We start from the raw sequence: 17468 nt of genomic DNA, 5'->3' as shown, positions 1-17468 counted from the left end.
CAATCACCAGGCAAGACTGTTCTCTTCCTGTTGGGGAACACTTCAGCGGTCACGGGCATTCGGCCTCTGATATTCGGGTAAGCGTTCTCCGAGGCGGCCTTCGCGACACACGACAGCGCAGAGTCGCTGAGCAGAAACTGATAGCCAAGTTCCGCACACACGAGGACGGCCTCAACCGGGATATTGGGTTCATGTCACAATATTTGTAACTCCCACAGTTGCGTGGACCTGCAGAGTTTCACTGGCTGTCTTGTCTGGAGACAATACACATCTTTTTAGCCTGTCTTGATGCTCTCTCCACTCCCATTGTTTTGTTTCTTAAAGACTGGATTAGTTGTAAGTATTCGCATTCCAACCATTATTCATGTAAATTGAGTCTGTGTCTTTATAAATTCTGTTTGTGAACAGAATTCCCACTCACCTGAAGAAGGGGCTTAGAGCCTCGAAAGCTTGTGTGGCTTTTGCTACCAAATAAACCTGTTGGACTTTAACCTGGTGTTGTTAAACTTCTTACTGTGTTAGCCATAGAAGACAGAGGGTAGCAGTGGAGGGGTCTTTTTCTGATTGGAGGTCTGTGACTACCAAATAAACCTGTTGGACTTTAACCTGGTGTTGTTAAACTTCTTACTGTGTTCACCCCAGTCCAACGCCGGCATCTCCACATCATGACTAGTGGTGTTCCGCAGGGCTCCGTACTGGGACCTCTGCTGTTTGTGATATATATAAATGATTTGGAGGAAGATGTAGCTGGTGTGATCAGTAAGTTTGCGGACGACACGAAGATTGCTGGAGTTGCGGATAGTGATGAACATTGTCAGAGAATACAGCAGGATATCGATAGGCTGGAACATTGGGCGGAGAAATGGCAGATGGAATTTAATCCAGATAAATGCGAAGTGATGCATTTCGGTAGATCTAATGTAAGGGGGAGCTATACGATAGATGGCAGAACCATCAGGAGTATAGACACACAGAGGGACCTGGGTGTACAAGTCCACAGATCCTTAAAGGTGGCAGCACAGGTGGAGAAGGTGGTCAAGAAGGCATATGGCATCCTTGCCTTTATTGGACGATAAGAAGTTTAACAACACCAGGTTAAAGTCCAACAGGTTTATTTGGTAGCAAAAGCCACACAAGCTTTCGGAGCGCTGCCCCTTCTTCCTCTTCCCTGGAAAGAGGAAGAAGGGGCTAAGAGCTCCGAAAGCTTGTGTGGCTTTTGCTACCAAATAAACCTGTTGGACTTTAACCTGGTGTTGTTAAACTTCTTACTGTGTTTACCCCAGTCCAACGCCGGCATCTCCACATCATGACTTTATTGGACGGGGCATAGAATATAAAAGTTGGCATATGATGTTGCAGCTGGATAGAACGTTGGTTAGGCCACATCTGGAATACTGCATCCAGTTCTGGTCGCCACACTACCAGAAGGACGTGGAGGCTTTGGAGAGAGTACAGAAAAGGTTTACTAGGATGTTTCCTGGTATGGAGGGTCTTAGCTATGAGGAGAGATTGGGTAAACTGGGCTTGTTCTCCCTGGAAAGAGGGAGGATGAGGGGCGACCTAATAGAAGTGTATAAAATTATGAAGGGCATAGATAGGGTGAACGGTGGGAAGCTTTTTCCCAGGTCGGAGGTGACGAACACAAGGGGTCACGGGTTCAAGGTGAGGGGGGCAAGGTTCAACACAGATGTCAGGGGGACGTATTTTACACAGAGGGTGGTGGGGGCCTGGAATGCACTGCCAAGCAAGGTGATTGAGGCGGACATGCTGGGATCGTTTAAGACTTATCTAGATAGCCACATGGACAGACTGGGAATAGAGGGATGCAAAGGAATGGTCTAGTTGGGCACATGAGGCTTGGAGGGCCGAAGGGCCTGTTCCTGTGCTGTATTGTTCTTTGTTCTTTGTCACTGAATCTCTGGGCGGGATCTTCCGGCCTCGCTTGCCCCGAAACCGGAAAATCCCGCCCAAGGTCAACGGACCTTTCCATGGTCCGCCCTTCGCCCGCTCGGATTTCCGTGGCGGGCGGGACGGTAAAATTGCAGACTCTGTCTTCCAGACTATCACAGACTCCCCTTTTGCCCTCGCCCCGGCCAAAACTGGCTCAAAGCCTATCATATCTCCAGCTTTTCCCTAGTTCAGATGAAAGGGGGAGGCACGGTGGGTTAGCGATGCTGCCTCCCAGCTCCAAGGACCTGGGTTCCATTCCTGGCTTGGGTCTCTGTCTGCATTGAACAAAGAACAGTACAGCACAGGAGACAGGCCCTTCGGCCCTCCAAGCCTGTGCCGCTCCTTGGTCCAACTAGACCATTCGTTTGTCTCCCTCCATTCCCAGGCTGCTCATGTGACTATCCAGGTAAGTCTTCAACGATGTCAGCGTGCCTGCCTCCACCACCCTACTTGGCAGCGCATTCCAGGCCCCCACCACCCTCTGTGTAAAAAACATCCCTCTGATATCTGAGTTATACTTCGCCCCTCTCACCTTGAGCCCGTGACCCCTCGTGATCGTCACCTCCGACCTGGGAAAAAGCTTCCCACTGTTCACCCTATCTATACCCTTCATAATTTTGTACACCTCTATCAGGTCTCCCCTCATTCTCCGTCTTTCCAGGGAGAACAAGCCCAGTTTACCCAATCTCTCCTCACAGCTAAGACCCTCCATACCAGGCAACATCCTGGTAAACCTTCTCTGCACTCTCTCCAAAGCCTCCACGTCCTTCTGGTAGTGCGGCGACCAGAACTGGACGCAGTACTCCAAATGTGGCCTAACCAGCGTTCTATACAGCTGCATCATCAGACTCCAGCTTTTATACTCCATACCCCATCCTATAAAGGCAAGCATACCATATGCCTTCTTCGCCACCTTCTCCACCTGTGTTGCCACCTTCAAGGATTTGTGGACTTGCACACCTAGGTCCCTCTGTGTTTCTATTCTCCTGATGACTCTGCCATTTATTGTATAACTCCTCCCTACATTATTTCTTCCAAAATGCATCACTTCGCATTTATCCGGATTAAACTCCATCTGCCACCTCTCCGCCCAATTTTCCAGCCTATCTACATCCTGCTGTATTGCCCGACAATGCTCTTCGCGATCCGCAAGTCCAGCACTCTCTCCAAAGCCTCTAAGTCCTTCTGGTAGTGCGGCGACCAGAACTGGACGCAATACTCCAAATGTGGCCTAACCAGTGTTCTATACAGCTGCAACATCAGACTCCAGCTTTTATACTCCATACCCCGTCCTATAAAGGCAAGCATGCCATCCCTGGGACAAGCAGCCTTGAGTTGTGGAGGCAGCGTGATTTTCACAGCAACCTGGCACAGAGCAGGGGACGGGAAAGAGGAGGCCTGTTGACTGTTTCACGGAGATAAATGAGTTGGCACATTTCAGAGACTCATTCAGCGTGGAGGCTCGGGGCAGTGGAGGGGTGGGGTTGGCCAGGGGGGGTGCGGTTGGGGGGGGAGTTGGCAGAGTGTGGATTACTGTGTCAGAGCGGGGAATAGGGTTTCTCGAAGGAAATGCGAGTGACTAACGCTGCGGAGGGGAGATAACAAGGCTGTTTTCCACTGACTCACCAGAGGAAACTGGCTCATTCCAACCCCTCCCAGCCCCAGTGACTCAAGGTCCAGGAATGCACAACTGGATTGTGTCAGGAACAGTGGGGAATGAACAGAGCCAAAGCTCTGGCACAGGCACAGCTCACTGGGGCTCAAAGACAGGCTGACTAAAACATCGCTCAGGAGGGAGCGGTTTGTACACAGGAATTTATTTAGGAGTGTGAGCATTCCCACCCCATTCCCCTGCTGTTGGAATATTCCCCTCTCTCCTGTCCCGAAGGTGCTGACTCCCCGCTGAGGTACGCTGGCAAAAGTCCGGCCCACCCGACGTCAAGTGGCCACGTTTTACAGACCAAGTGCCGAATGCCAGCTGGGCGCTGGGGGGGGGCGGAGGGGGGGGATGGGGGCATCGCTGCCAACTCGCTCCATGTTGGGTCTCGATGAAGGGGCTGCAGTCGTAGCCGATTGTTTGACCCCCGCTCAGTGTTCCACACGCAGTGAGGCCACACATTGAACACCAGTTGAGATCAGCTAACACGGGTAGCTGTGTGCGTGTGTGTATGTGTGTGTGTATGTGGGTGTGTGTGTGTGTGGGGGTGTGTCTGTGAGTCTGTGTGGGGGTGTGTGTGGGGGCATGTGTGTGTGTGTGGGAGTGTGTCGGTGGGAGTGTGATTGTGTGTGTGTTGGTGGGTGTATGTGTATGTGTGTGGGTGGGGCTGTGTCTGTGTGTGGGTGTGTGTATGTGTGTGGGTGTGTCTGTGTGTGGGTGGGGCTGTGTCTGTGTGTGCGTGAATGTGAGTGTGTGTGTGTGTGATTGTGTGTGTGTGGGTGGGGCTGTGTCTGTGTGTGGGTGTGTGTATGGGTGTGGGTGTGTCTGTGTGTGTGGGTGGGGCTGTGTCTGTGTGTGGGTGTGTGGGTGGGGGTGTGTGGGTGGGGCTGTGGGTGTGTGAGTGTGTGTGTATGTGTGTGTGTGGGTGGGGCTGTGTCTGTGTATGTGTGAGTGGGTGTGTGTGTGTGTGTGAATGTGAGTGTGTGTGGGTGGGGGTGCGTCGGTGGGTGTGTGAGTGTGTGTGTGTGTTGGTGGGTGAGTGTCTGTGTGTGTGTGTGTGGGTGGGGGTGTGTCGGTGTGTGTGTGTGTTGGTGGGTGAGTGTGTGTGTGTGTGTGTGTGTGGGTGGGGGTGTGTCGGTGTGTGTGTGTGTGTGTTGGTGGGTGAGTGTCTGTGTGTGTGTGTGTGTGTGTGGGTGGGGATGTGTCAGTGTGTGTGTGTGTGTGTGTGTGTGTTGGTGGGTGTGTGTGTGTGTGTGTGTGTGTGTCTGTGTGTGTGTGTGTGTGTGGGTGGGGATGTGTCGGTGTGTGTGTGTGTGTGTGTGTGGGTGAGGCTGTGTCTGTGTGTGTGTGGGTGGTGGCGGGGGGATGTGGTGCATGGTCCATTGCACCTGCTTGGCCAATATAGAAACATAGAAGATAGGAGCAGGAGGAGGCCATTCGGCCCTTCGAGCCTGCTCCGCCATTCATCACCATCATGGCTGATTGTCCAACTCAACAGCCTAATCCTGCTTTCTCCCCGTAACCTTTGACCCCGTTCGCCCCAAGTGCTCTATCCAGCCACCTCTTGAATACATTCAATGTTTTGGCATCAACTACTTCCTGTGGTAATGAATTCCACAGGCTCACCGGGTGAAGAAATGTCTCCTCACCTCCGTCCTAAATGGTCTACCCCCGAATCCTCAGACTGTGACCCCCTGGGTTCATGTACGATTACGGCTAATCTTGGGCTTCAACTCCAATTTCCCACCCGCTCTCCAAATCCTGAGAGGGTCAGCCCTGTTGGCCGGTACCTTAACCCATACGTACCATCCTTTTCTCCCCCCAGAACTTGAACTACCCCAACAAGGAACTCGCTTTGACGTTCTTTATTCATTGGTGGGACATGGGCGTCGCTGGCCGGGCCCAGCATTTATTGCCCATCCCTAGTTGCCCCTCGGAGGGCAGTTGAGAGTCAACCACATTGGCTGTGGCTCTGGAGTCACATGTAGGCCAGACCTGGGTAAGGACGGCAGATTTCCTTCCCTAAAGGGAACCAGATGGGTTTTTCCCACAACGGGTCATCTGTAGATTCTTAATTCCAGATATTTTTTATTGGATTCAAATTCCACCATCTGCCGTGGCGGGATTCGAACCCGGGTCCCCCAGAACATTAGCTGAGTTTCTGGATTAATTGTCTGGCGATAATACCACTAGGCCATCGCCTCCCCCTGATGTAGAGTGCTTCTGACACTGGACCAGCTACCTGGAGGCTGCGTTCAAATCCCTTCGGAGCAAGTTGAGGATTTTCATCTGATAAAAGTTAATCCAGGGTTCACGGGAGGCTCCCTTTGGCCACTGGGAGATTTTGCCAATTCCGGAAGGTTCCTGGCCATTCTGAAGGGGTTGGCAACCTTGTCCTTGGAGGAAGGGGCTTATGCAGCTTTGCCTGAGATAGATCAGGAGTTTAAGAGTTAACTGATGCAGACAGGTTGCATAAACTGGGCTGAAAAATGGCAAATGGAGTTTAACCCTGATAAATGTGAGGTGATTCATTTTGGTAGGACTAATTTAAATGTGGATTACAGGGTTAAAGGTAGGGTTCTGAAGACTGTGGAGGAACAGAGAGATCTTGGGGTCCATATCCACAGATCTCTAAAGGTTGCCACTCAAGTGGATAGAGCTGTGAAGAAGGCCTATAGTGTGTTAGCTTTTATTCAGTAAGAAGTTTAACAACACCAGGTTAAAGTCCAACAGGTTTATTTGGTAGCAAAAGCCACACAAGCTTTCGGAGCTCTAAGCCCCTTCTTCAGGTGAGTGGGAATTCTGTTCACAAACAGAGCTTATAAAGACACAGACTCAATTTACATGAATAATGGTTGGAATGCGAATACTTACAACTAATCAAGTCTTTAAGAAACAAAACAATGTGAGTGGAGAGAGCATCAAGACAGGCTAAAAAGATGTGTATTGTCTCCAGACAAGACAGCCAGTGAGACCCTGCAGGTCCACGCAACTGTGGGAGTTACAAATAGTGTGACATGAACCCAATATCCCGGTTGAGGCCGTCCTCGTGTGTGCGGAACTTGGCTATCAGTTTCTGCTCAGCGACTCTGCGCTGTCGTGTGTCGCGAAGGCCGCCTTGGAGAACGCTTACCCGAATATCAGAGGCCGAATGCCCGTGACCCCCATACGCATTCCAACCATTATTCATGTAAATTGAGTCTGTGTCTTTATAAGCTCTGTTTGTGAACAGAATTCCCACTCACCTGAAGAAGGGGCTTAGAGCTCCGAAAGCTTGTGTGGCTTTTGCTACCAAATAAACCTGTTGGACTTTAACCTGGTGTTGTTAAACTTCTTACTGTGTTCACCCCAGTCCAACGCCGGCATCTCCACATCTTAGCTTTTATTAACAGGGGGTTGGAGTTTAAGAGCCGTGGGGTTATGCTGCAACTGTACAGGACCTTGGTGAGACCACATTTGGAATATTGTGTGCAGTTCTGGTCACCTCACTATAAGAAGGATGTGGAAGCGCTGGAAAGAGTGCAGAGGAGATTTACCAGGATGCTGCCTGGTTTGGAGGGTAGGTCTTATGAGGAAAGGTTGAGGGAGCTAGGGCTGTTCTCTCTGGAGCGGAGGAGGCTGAGGGGAGACTTAATAGAGGTTTATAAAATGATGAAGGGGATAGATAGAGTGAACGTTCAGAGACTATTTCCTCGGGTGGATGGAGCTATTACAAGGGGGCCTAACTATAGGGTTCGTGGTGGGAGATACAGGAAGGATGTCCGAGGTAGGTTCTTTACTCAGAGAGTGTTTGGGGTGTGGAATGGACTGCCTGCAGTGATAGTGGAGTCAGATACTTTTGGGCGGCACGGTAGCACAGTGGTTAGCACTGCTGCTTCACAGCTCCAGGGACCTGGGTTCGATTCCCAGCTCGGGTCACTGTCTGTGTGGAGTTTGCACATTCTCCTCGTGTCTGCGTGGGTTTCCTCCGGGTGTTCCGGTTCCCTCCCACAGTCCAAAGATGTGCGGGTTAGGTTGATTGGCCATGATAAAATTGCCCCTTAGTGTCCTGAGATGCGTAGGTTGGAGGGATTAGTGGATAAAATATGTAGGGATATGGGGGTAGGGCCTGGGTGGGATTGTGGTCGGTGCAGACTCGATGGGCCGAATGGCCTCTTTCTGCACTGTAGGATTCTATGATCTATGATCTTTAGGAACATTTAAGCGGTTATTGGAAAGGCACATGGAGCACACCAGGATGATAGGGAATGGGATAGCTTGATCTTGGTTTCAGATAAAGCTCGGCACAGCATCGTGGGCCGAAGGGCCTGTTCTGTGCTGTACTGTTCTATGTTCTATGTTCTAAACCCAGTGTGTACACCATTGAGCAATGGGTGATATAATCAAGGCCTTTAAAATGATAAAAGCAGTCAATGGGGCGAAGCTATCAGCTCTGGTGAAACGGAGGTCATTGCTGCTACAAGATCCAGGGCTTGGCCATTTCGGAGTGAAATTGGGAACCATGTTTTCACACAAAGGGCGGAGGAAATCTGGAACTTCCTCCCCCCCATTCCCGAAAGGCTGTGGATGGCGGGGGATCAATTGGAATGTTCAAGCCTGAGGTTTCCGTTGGGTGAGGATTTTTAGGGATGCGGGGCAAAGATAGGGAAGCGGAGCTGAGGTATGGAGCAGCCACGCGCAGACCAGGGTAAGAACCCATCTGGGGAAGGAAATCTGCCGTCCTTACCCTGGCCTGCTCGTGGCTGCTCCATACCTCAGCAACGGCCTCGAGCAGCTGAATGCCTTCCTCCCTGGCGGCCCGGTGGCACAGTATTCACCACTGCTGCCTCACAGCATCTAGGACCCGGGTTCAAATCCGGCCTTGGGGGTCACTGTCTGTGCGGAGTCTGCACATTCTCCCCGTGTCTGCGCGGGTTTCCTCCGGGTGCTCCGGTTTCATCCCACACTCCAAAGATGTGCAGGTTAGGTGGATTGGCCATGCTAAATTGCCCCTTAGTGTCCAAAGATGTGTAGGTTAGGTGGATTGGCCATGCTAAATTGCCCCTTAGTGTCCAAAGATGTGTAGGTTAGGTGGATTGGCCATGCTAAATTGCCCCTTAGTGTCCAAAGATGTGCAGGTTAGGTGGATTGGCCATGCTAAATTGCCCCTTAGTGTCCAAAGATGTGTAGGTTAGGTGGATTGGCCATGCTAAATTGCCCCTTAGTGTCCAAAGATGTGTAGGTTAGGTGGATTGGCCATGCTAAATTGCCCCTTAGTGTCCAAAGATGTGCAGGTTAGGTGGATTGGCCATGCTAAATTGCCCCTTAGTGTCCAAAGATGTGTAGGTTAGATGGATTGGCCATGCTAAATTGCCCCTTAGTGTCCAAAGATGTGTAGGTTAGGTGGATTGGCCATGCTAAATTGCCGCTTAGTGTCCAAAGATGTGTAGGTTAGGTGAATTGGCCATGCTAAATTGCCCCTTGGTGTCCAAAGATGTGTAGGTTAGGTGGATTGGCCATGCTAAATTGCCGCTTAGTGTCCAAAGATGTGCGGGTTAGGTGGATTGGCCATGCTAAATTGCCCCTTAGTGTCCAAAGATGTGCAGGTTAGGTGGATTGGCCGTGCTAAATTGCCCCTTAGTGTCCGAAGATGTGCAGGTTAGGTGGATTGGCCGTGCTAAATTGCCCCTTAGTGTCCAAAGATGTGCAGGTTAGGTGGATTGGCCGTGCTAAATTGCCCCTTAGTGTCCAAAGATGTGAGGGTTAGGTGGATTGGCCATGCTAAATTGCCCCTTAATGTCAGGGGCATTAGCAGGGTAAATGTGTAGGGTTACGGGGATGGGGCCTGTGTGGGATTGTTGTCAGTGCAGGCTCGATGGGCCGAATGGCCTCCTTCTGCACTGCAGGGATTCTATGATTCTACGCTCCCTGAAAGGAAACTGAGATCCTTGTCTCCCGTCTCAAACGAGCCTGAAGGATCGCATGGCCCTACTTATTTGCTACCAAATAAATCTGTTGGACTTTAACCTGGTGTTGTGAGACTTCTTACTACTTAGAAGAACAGCAAGGGAGCTGTGCCCCTCAGGCAAAATACTGTCGCTGCTGGTGATCCGAAATAAAAACAGAAGGTGCTGGGCCAAACAAAGACTCAACAGGCCTGGAGGCAACGGCGCTGAGAGAAACAGAGTTAATCTTTCAAGTCCACTATAACTCTTCTCTGAAACTCTTAGAAACAGACAAGTCATTTGGTCATTTATCTCCGTTTATTGCTGAAGGGTACATGCTGTCGAAGTTTTTCATCTTGGTCTCATCAGGGCAGATGCAAGAATACCAAATTTCAAAGACGGCAACCATTTGTACCATATGAGGAAAGGGAGCTGATTGAGTCTGATTGGGTGAGGCATTGTCATGGAGAAGGCACAAAGGAAATGTTATCACCCATTCAATTCAAAGAAAATTTGGAATGCCTGGACACGCGCTTTCTGCTTGCAGAGGACTGATGGCTATCTGAAGCTTCGAGTAAGCATAAGTGAGTCACATTGTGACCCTGACAGACAGGCTTAAATTGGCTGTTAGTGTAATTCATAGAACCATAGAATCCCTACAGTACAGAAGGAGACCATTCGGCCCATTGAGACTGCACAGACAACAATCCCACCCAGGCCCGTAACCCCACATATTTACCCGGCTAATCTCTCTAACCTACACATCCCAGGGCACTAAGGGGCAATTTAACACGGCCAATGAACCTAACCTGCACATCTTTGGACTGTGGGAGGAAACCGGAGCACCCGGAGGAAACCCACACAGACACGGGGAGAACGTGCAGACTCCGCACAGACAGTGACCCAAGCCGGGAATCGAACCCAGGTCCCTAGAGCTGTGAAGCAGCAGTGCGAACCCACTGGGCCACAGCACCGCTCTTGAACCCGGAGCGCACTCAGGATTATTCGGCGAGTGCTGCCCGATCGCGGAATCACATCTAACGTTAGACGCTGGCTTCTGAGCTTTGCACGCCCGGGCCGGTTGTGTACAGTCAGCACTTTGCCCGATTGTGACCAGTCAGTGCTGCTGATTCGATCCATCATTCATCGGGACATACGGGGTGGATTTCTTTCTCCCTCTCCAAGGCGTGTTTGGCAAAGGCAGGTGGTGTCACGCCGCTTGCGGGTGGCCGGACCTATGATCCCAGTGTTGTCAATGGGGTTTTCCATTGGAGTCACCACTCGCGTCCAGGAAACCTGCAACGGGGGTGCACTGTCGGCAGAACCTTAAGATCCAGCTGGCGTGAATGGCGGCAACATTTTGGCAATGGCCCCTATACCAGCTGTCACACCCGGCACTGAAATTCTTATGGCACATCATTCATTTGTGTGGGAGGCAAAACCCCCTTTTTTGAGCTTAACGGCAGCACCCTGTTTATGGAAAATACCACTCGTGTTGCAACTGTGTAATAAACATACAGAGGGATCTGGACGTGCAGGTCCACAGTTCCCGAGAAGTGGCAACACAGGTGGCCAAGGTGATTGAGAAGGCAAATGGCATTCTTGCCTTCATCGACCGGGACTTTGAGCACAAGAGTTGGGAAATCACATTGCAGCTCTATAAAACCTTGGTTAAGCCGCATTTGGAGTATTGCGTGCGGTTCTGGTCGCCGCACTACCAGAAGGAAGCTTTGGAGAGAGCGCAAAGAAGGGGATCAAGGTGAGAGGGGGCGAGGTTGTGAGAGGGGCGGGCTCAAGGCGAGAGGGGCGAGGTATAACTCAGATATCAGAGGGACGTTTTTTACACAGAGGGTGGTGGGGGCCTGGAATGCGCTGCCGAGTCGGGTGGTGGACACGCCGGCATCGTTTAAGACTTACCTGGATAGTCACATGAACAGCCTGGGAATGGAGGGATACAAACGATTGGTCGAGTTGGACCAATGAGCGGCACAGGCTTGGAGGGCCGAAGGGCCTGTTTCCTGTGCTGTACTGTTCTTTGTTCTTTTGTTTGTTTGTTCACCAGAATGTTGCCGGGGCTTCAGTCACTCAATATCCATCCCTCATAAAACCAAGTCTTGCATTTCTATAGCACCTATTATGCCTCAGGATGTCCCAAAGTGCTCTGGACAGGTAAGTACTTTTTAAGTGAAGATATTGGTGTAATGTAGCTCATAGAATCTCCACAGTGCAGAAGAGGCCATTCAGTCCATTGAATCCATACTGACTCTCTGACACAGTATCATTCCTGGACCCTATCCCGCACCTTATCCCACACACTTACCATGGCTAATCCACCTAACCTGCACATCTTTAGACACTAAGGGGCAATTTAGCATGGCTAATCCACCTAACCCGCACATCTTTGGACACTAAGGGGCAATTTAGCATGGCCAATCCGCCTAACCTGCACATCTTTGGACACTAAGGGGCAATTTAGCATGGCCAATCCACCTAACCTGTACATCTTTGGACACTAAGGGGCAATTTAGCATGGCCAATCCACCTAACCTGCACATCTTTGGACACTAAGGGGCAATTTAGCATGGTCAATCCACCTAACCTGTACATCTTTGGACACGAAGGGGCAATTTAGCATGGCCAATCCACCTAACCTACACATCTTTGGACACTAAGGGGCAATTTAGCACGGCCAATGCACCCTAACCAGCACGTCTTTCGGACTGTAGGAGGAAACCGGAGCACCCGGAGGAAACCCACACAGACACGGGGAGAACGTGCAGACTCCGCACAGACAGTGACCCAAGCCGGGAATCGAACCCGGGTCCCTGGCGCTGTGAGGCAGCGGCGCTAACCCACCGTGCCGCCCCCACGATAATGATTGGGTCTACGGGTCAATCTGTTTGTGTTGCTGTACAACACTGATCTGGGCAGCCTGCGCTGAGTTTTAAAGGTTTTGGCTTCTGCCAAGCTTGTCACTGTGGGGGGGGCTTTAAGATTTTTATTTCCTTAGATATTTGAGCCGGAGCCAAAGAAAGGACAGGAAACCAAACACCATAACTTTTAATAGGATTAAAGGGAATGAAAACTCTGAGGATTCCACCCACGAAACGCAGAGGCTTTCGACTGTGGACGTTTGATTTGATTTGCTTTATTTATTATTGTCACATGTATTGGGATACAGTGAAAAGTATTGTTTCTTGCGCGCTATACAGACAAAGCATACCGTTCATAGAGAAGGAAAGGAGAGGGTGCAGAATGTAGTGTTACAGTCACAGCTAGGGTGTAGAGAAAGATCAACTTAATGCGAGGCAGGTCCATTCAAAAGTCTGACAGCAGCAGGGAAGAAGCTGTTCTTGAGTCGGTCGGTACGTGACCCCAGACCTTTGTATCTTTGGCCTCATCCTTACGAGGTAGGCAGGGAAAGGTCCAGGGTACCACCAAGATTGAGAACGACAGGACAGAAGATGGGCGGCACGGTAGCACAGTGGTCAGCACTGCTGCTTCACAGCTCCAGGGTCCTGGGTTCGATTCCCGGCTCGGGTCACTGTCTGTGTGGAGTTTACACATTCTCCTCGTGTCAGCGTGGGTTTCCTCCGGGTGCTCCGGTTTCCTCCCACAGTCCAAAGATGTGCGGGTTAGGTTGATTGGCCAGGTTAAAAATTGCCCCTTAGAGTCGTGGGATTAGCGGGTAAATATGTGGGGGTAGGGCCTGGGTGGGATTGTGGTCGGTGCAGACTCGATGGGCCGAATGGCCTCCTTCTGCACTGTAGGGTTTCTATGATTTATGAGGAAAATCAGTGGACAGGTGACACACCAAACTTGGGTTTTTGAAACACTGCGACTCCGGCCAACGCGGTGTGGGCCCTCGCAAGATGGCTGCCCGATCCCTGCCTGCGCGACATGCGCTCGTCAGCAACATGTCGGCAGAGATTTAGTGGAGCCTGCGAACTTCAGTGTGACAGAAACGGAGGGGTGGGGGCAGGGGGCGGAGGGGGGGGGGTGGGGAAGCATTTTCAGACAGGAAATTAAAACCCTTTCCTTGCGGGATGTTGTACTGCAGTCGTTTTGGTGACTGGTTCTAAACTCGATCTCGCTATCCCAGTAACGTGAGTGGATTGTTGTGTTTTTTTAAAAATTCTTTCATGGGCGTCGCTGGGGCAAGGTCCAGCATTTCCTGTCCGACCCTAATTGCCCCTGAGCGTCTCTCGCTCTGCCACTTCAGAGGGGCGGTTAAAGGTCGAATACATTTATGTGTGCAGGGTCTGGAGGCCAGACCAGGTAAGGACGGCAGATTTCCTTCCCCAAAGGACATTGTGGATTTTTACGACCACTGCTGTTTGTCATTTTTATTAATGACTTGGATGAGGGCGGTGGAAGGATGGATTAGTAAATTTGCGGATGACACTAAAGCCGGTGGAGTTGTGGACAGTGCGGAGGGAAGTGGCAGGTTACAGAGGGACATAGATAAGCTGCAGAGCTGGGCTGAGAGGTGGCAAATGGAGTTCAATGCGGAAAAGTGTGAGGTGATTCACTTTGGAAGGAGTAACAGGAATACAGAGTACTGGGCTAATGGTAAGATACTTGGTAGTGTGGATGAACAGAGGGATCTGGGTGTCCATGTGCATGGATCCCTGAAAGTTGGCACCCAGGTTGATAGGGTTGTTAAGAAGGCGTACGGAGTGTTAGCTTTTATTGGTCGAGGGATTGAGTTTCGGAGCCAGGAGGTCATGCTGCAACTGTACAAAACTCTGGTGTGGCCGCATTTGGAGTATTGCGTACAGTTCTGGTTGCCGTATTATAGGAAAGATGTGGAAGTGTTGGAAAGGGTGCAGAGGAGATTTACCAGGATGTGGCTCCCTGGTCCAAACTGGACCATTCTCTTGTATCCCTCCATTCCCACTCCGGTCACGCTGAGAAAATAAAACGGAGCGTGGGACGTGAGGGTCAGAATAACTCCCTCCGATCTTCGGCAAGAGGGATATTGAGTTCAAAGAAGCATCAGAGAGAAGAGAGATACAGGATCACTGGCCCGATTTGATAAAACGGAGACAGAAAGATGATGATTAGTCGAGAAGTTGTCGGGGAAGAGCGGGGTGGGGTGTTAACCTTAACGCCATTCTGACTTAGAACATAGAACATTACAGCGCAGTACAGGCCCTTCGGCCCTCAATGTTGCGCCGACCAGTGAAACCAATCTAAAGCCCATCTAACCTACACTAGACTTCATGGAACTGCTTCGGCCGTTCCTCCACTGTCATTGGGCCAAAATCACTGTCATTGGGTTAGAGAGGAAGTTCCAAGATGGCGGGGGAGAGAAGCGACTTCTTGCAAGCTGTGTCCAGCATACCGTCTACTTCTATCTTGTTCTATGCTTCTAAAACTTCATTCTAACTTTTCCCTGTTGCCATCAGACTTTTGAATGGACTTACCCTCCATTAAGTTGATCTTTCTCTACACCCTAGCTGTGACTGTAACTCTACATTCTGCACCCTCTCCTTTCCTTCTCTATGAACGGTATGCTTTGTCTGTATAGCGCGCCAGAAACAATACTTTTCACTGTATCCCAGTACATGTGACAATAATAAATCAAATCAAATCAAAATCAAATCAATCATAGAATTCCTACTATGTGGAAGGAGGCCATTCGGCCCATCAAGCCTCCACCGACAAAAATCCCACCCAGGTCTTATCCCCTTAACCTCACGTATTTACCCCTGCTAGTTCCCCTGACACTAAGGGTCAATTTAGCATGGCCAATCAACCTAACCTTTGAACTGTGGGAGGAAACCAGAGCACCCGGAGGAAACCCATGCAGACACGGGGAGAACGTGCAAACTCCGCACGTGGGCCAGAATTGATCCCCGGTCCCTGGCGCTGGGAGGCAGCAGTGCTAACCACTGTGCCACCGTGCCGCCCTGGAACTCCCTCCCTAACAGCGATGTGGGTACACCTACACCACATGGATTAGCAACGGTTCATTAGAGCTCAACCCTAACTAATCCACTTGTGTCCCTTGTAAGGTTGGATGACCTCACAAGGGAGGTAAGCGGGAGCAAGTCCCACATTCTCCCCCACTCCCTGTGGGAGCGACTCCCACATTCTCCCCCACTCCCCATGGGAGTGAGTCCCACATTCTCCCCCACTCTCCCGTGGGAGTGAGTCCCACATTCTTCCGCACTCCCCCGTGGGAGCGAGTCCCACATTCTCCCCCCACTCCCCGTGGGAGCGAGTCCCACATTCTCCCCCACTCCCCGTGGGAGTGAGTCCCACATTCTCCCCCACTCCCCGTGAGAGCCAGTCCCACATTCTCCCCCACTCCCCGTGGGAACGAGTCCCACATTCTCCCCCACTCCACGTGGGAGCGAGACCCACATTCTCCCCCACTCCCTGTGGGAGCAACTCCCACATTCTCCCCCACTCCCTGTGGGAGTGCGTCCCACAGTCTCCCCCACTCCCCGTGGGAGCGAGTCCCAAATTCTCTCCCACTCCCCATGGGAGCGAGTCCCACATTCGCCCCCACTCCCCGTGGGAGCGAGTCCCACATTCTCCCCCACTCCCCGTGGGAGCGAGTCCCACATTCTCCCCCACTCCCCGTGAGAGCCAGTCCCACATTCTCCCCCACTCCCCCGTGGGAGAGAGTCCCACATTCTCCCCCACTCCCCGTGGGAGCGAGTCCCACATTCTCCCCCACTCCCCGTGGGAGCGAGTCCCACATTCTCCCCCACTCCCCGTGAGAGCCAGTCCCAAATTCTCTCCCACTCCCCATGGGAGCGAGTCCCACATTGTCCCCCACTCCCTGTGGGAGCGAGTCCCACATTCTCCCCCACTCCCCGTGAGAGCCAGTCCCACATTCTCCCCCACTCCCCCGTGGGAGCGAGTCCCACATTCTCCCCCCACTCCCCGTGGAAGCGAGTCCCACATTCTCCCCACTCCCCGTGGGAGCGAGTCCCACATTCTCTCCCGCTCCCCCGTGGCAGCGTGTCCCACATTCTCCCCCACTCCCCCGTGGGAGCGAGTCCCACATTCTCCCCCACTCCCCGTGGGAGCGAGTCCCACATTCTCCCCCACTCCCCGTGGGAGCAAGTCCCACATTCTCCCCCACTCCCCCGTGGGAGTGAGTCCCACATTCTCCCCCACTCCCCGTGGGAGTGAGTCCCACATTCTCCCCCACTCCCCGTGGGAGTGAGTCCCACATTCTCCCCCACTCCCCGTGGGAACGAGTCCCACATTCTCCCCCACTCCACGTGGGAGCGAGACCCACATTCTCCCCCACTCCCTGTGGGAGCAACTCCCACATTCTCCCCCACTCCCTGTGGGAGTGCGTCCCACAGTCTCCCCCACTCCCCGTGGGAGCGAGTCCCAAATTCTCTCCCACTCCCCATGGGAGCGAGTCCCACATTCTCCCCCACTCCCCGTGGGAGCGAGTCCCACATTCTCCCCCACTCCCCGTGAGAGCCAGTCCCACATTCTCCCCCACTCCCCGTGGGAGCGAGTCCCACATTCTCCCCCCACTCCCCGTGGGAGCGAGTCCCACATTCTCCCCCCACTCCCCGTGGGAGCGAGTCCCACATTCTCCCCCGCTCCCCCGTGGCAGCGAGTCCCACATTCTCCCCCACTCCCCGTGGGAGCGAGTCCCACATTCTCCCCCATTCCCCCGTGGGAGCGAGACCCACATTCTCCCCCATTCCCCCGTGGGAGCGAGTCCCACATTCTCCCCCACTCCCCGTGGGAGCGAGTCCCACATTCTCCCCCACTCCCCGTGGGAGCGAGTCCCACATTCTCCCCCACTCCCTGTGTGAGCGAGTCCCACATTCTTCCCCACTCCCCCGTGGGAGCGAGTCCCACATTCTCCCCACTCCCCGTGGGAGCGAGTCCCACATTCTTCCCCACTCCCCCGTGGGAGTGAGTCCCACATCCTCCCCACTCCCTGTGAGAGT

Source organism: Mustelus asterias, unplaced genomic scaffold (assembly GCF_964213995.1).
Source record: "Mustelus asterias unplaced genomic scaffold, sMusAst1.hap1.1 HAP1_SCAFFOLD_503, whole genome shotgun sequence".
Taxonomy (NCBI): domain Eukaryota; kingdom Metazoa; phylum Chordata; class Chondrichthyes; order Carcharhiniformes; family Triakidae; genus Mustelus; species Mustelus asterias.
Note: the sequence above shows the minus strand (reverse complement) of the source record.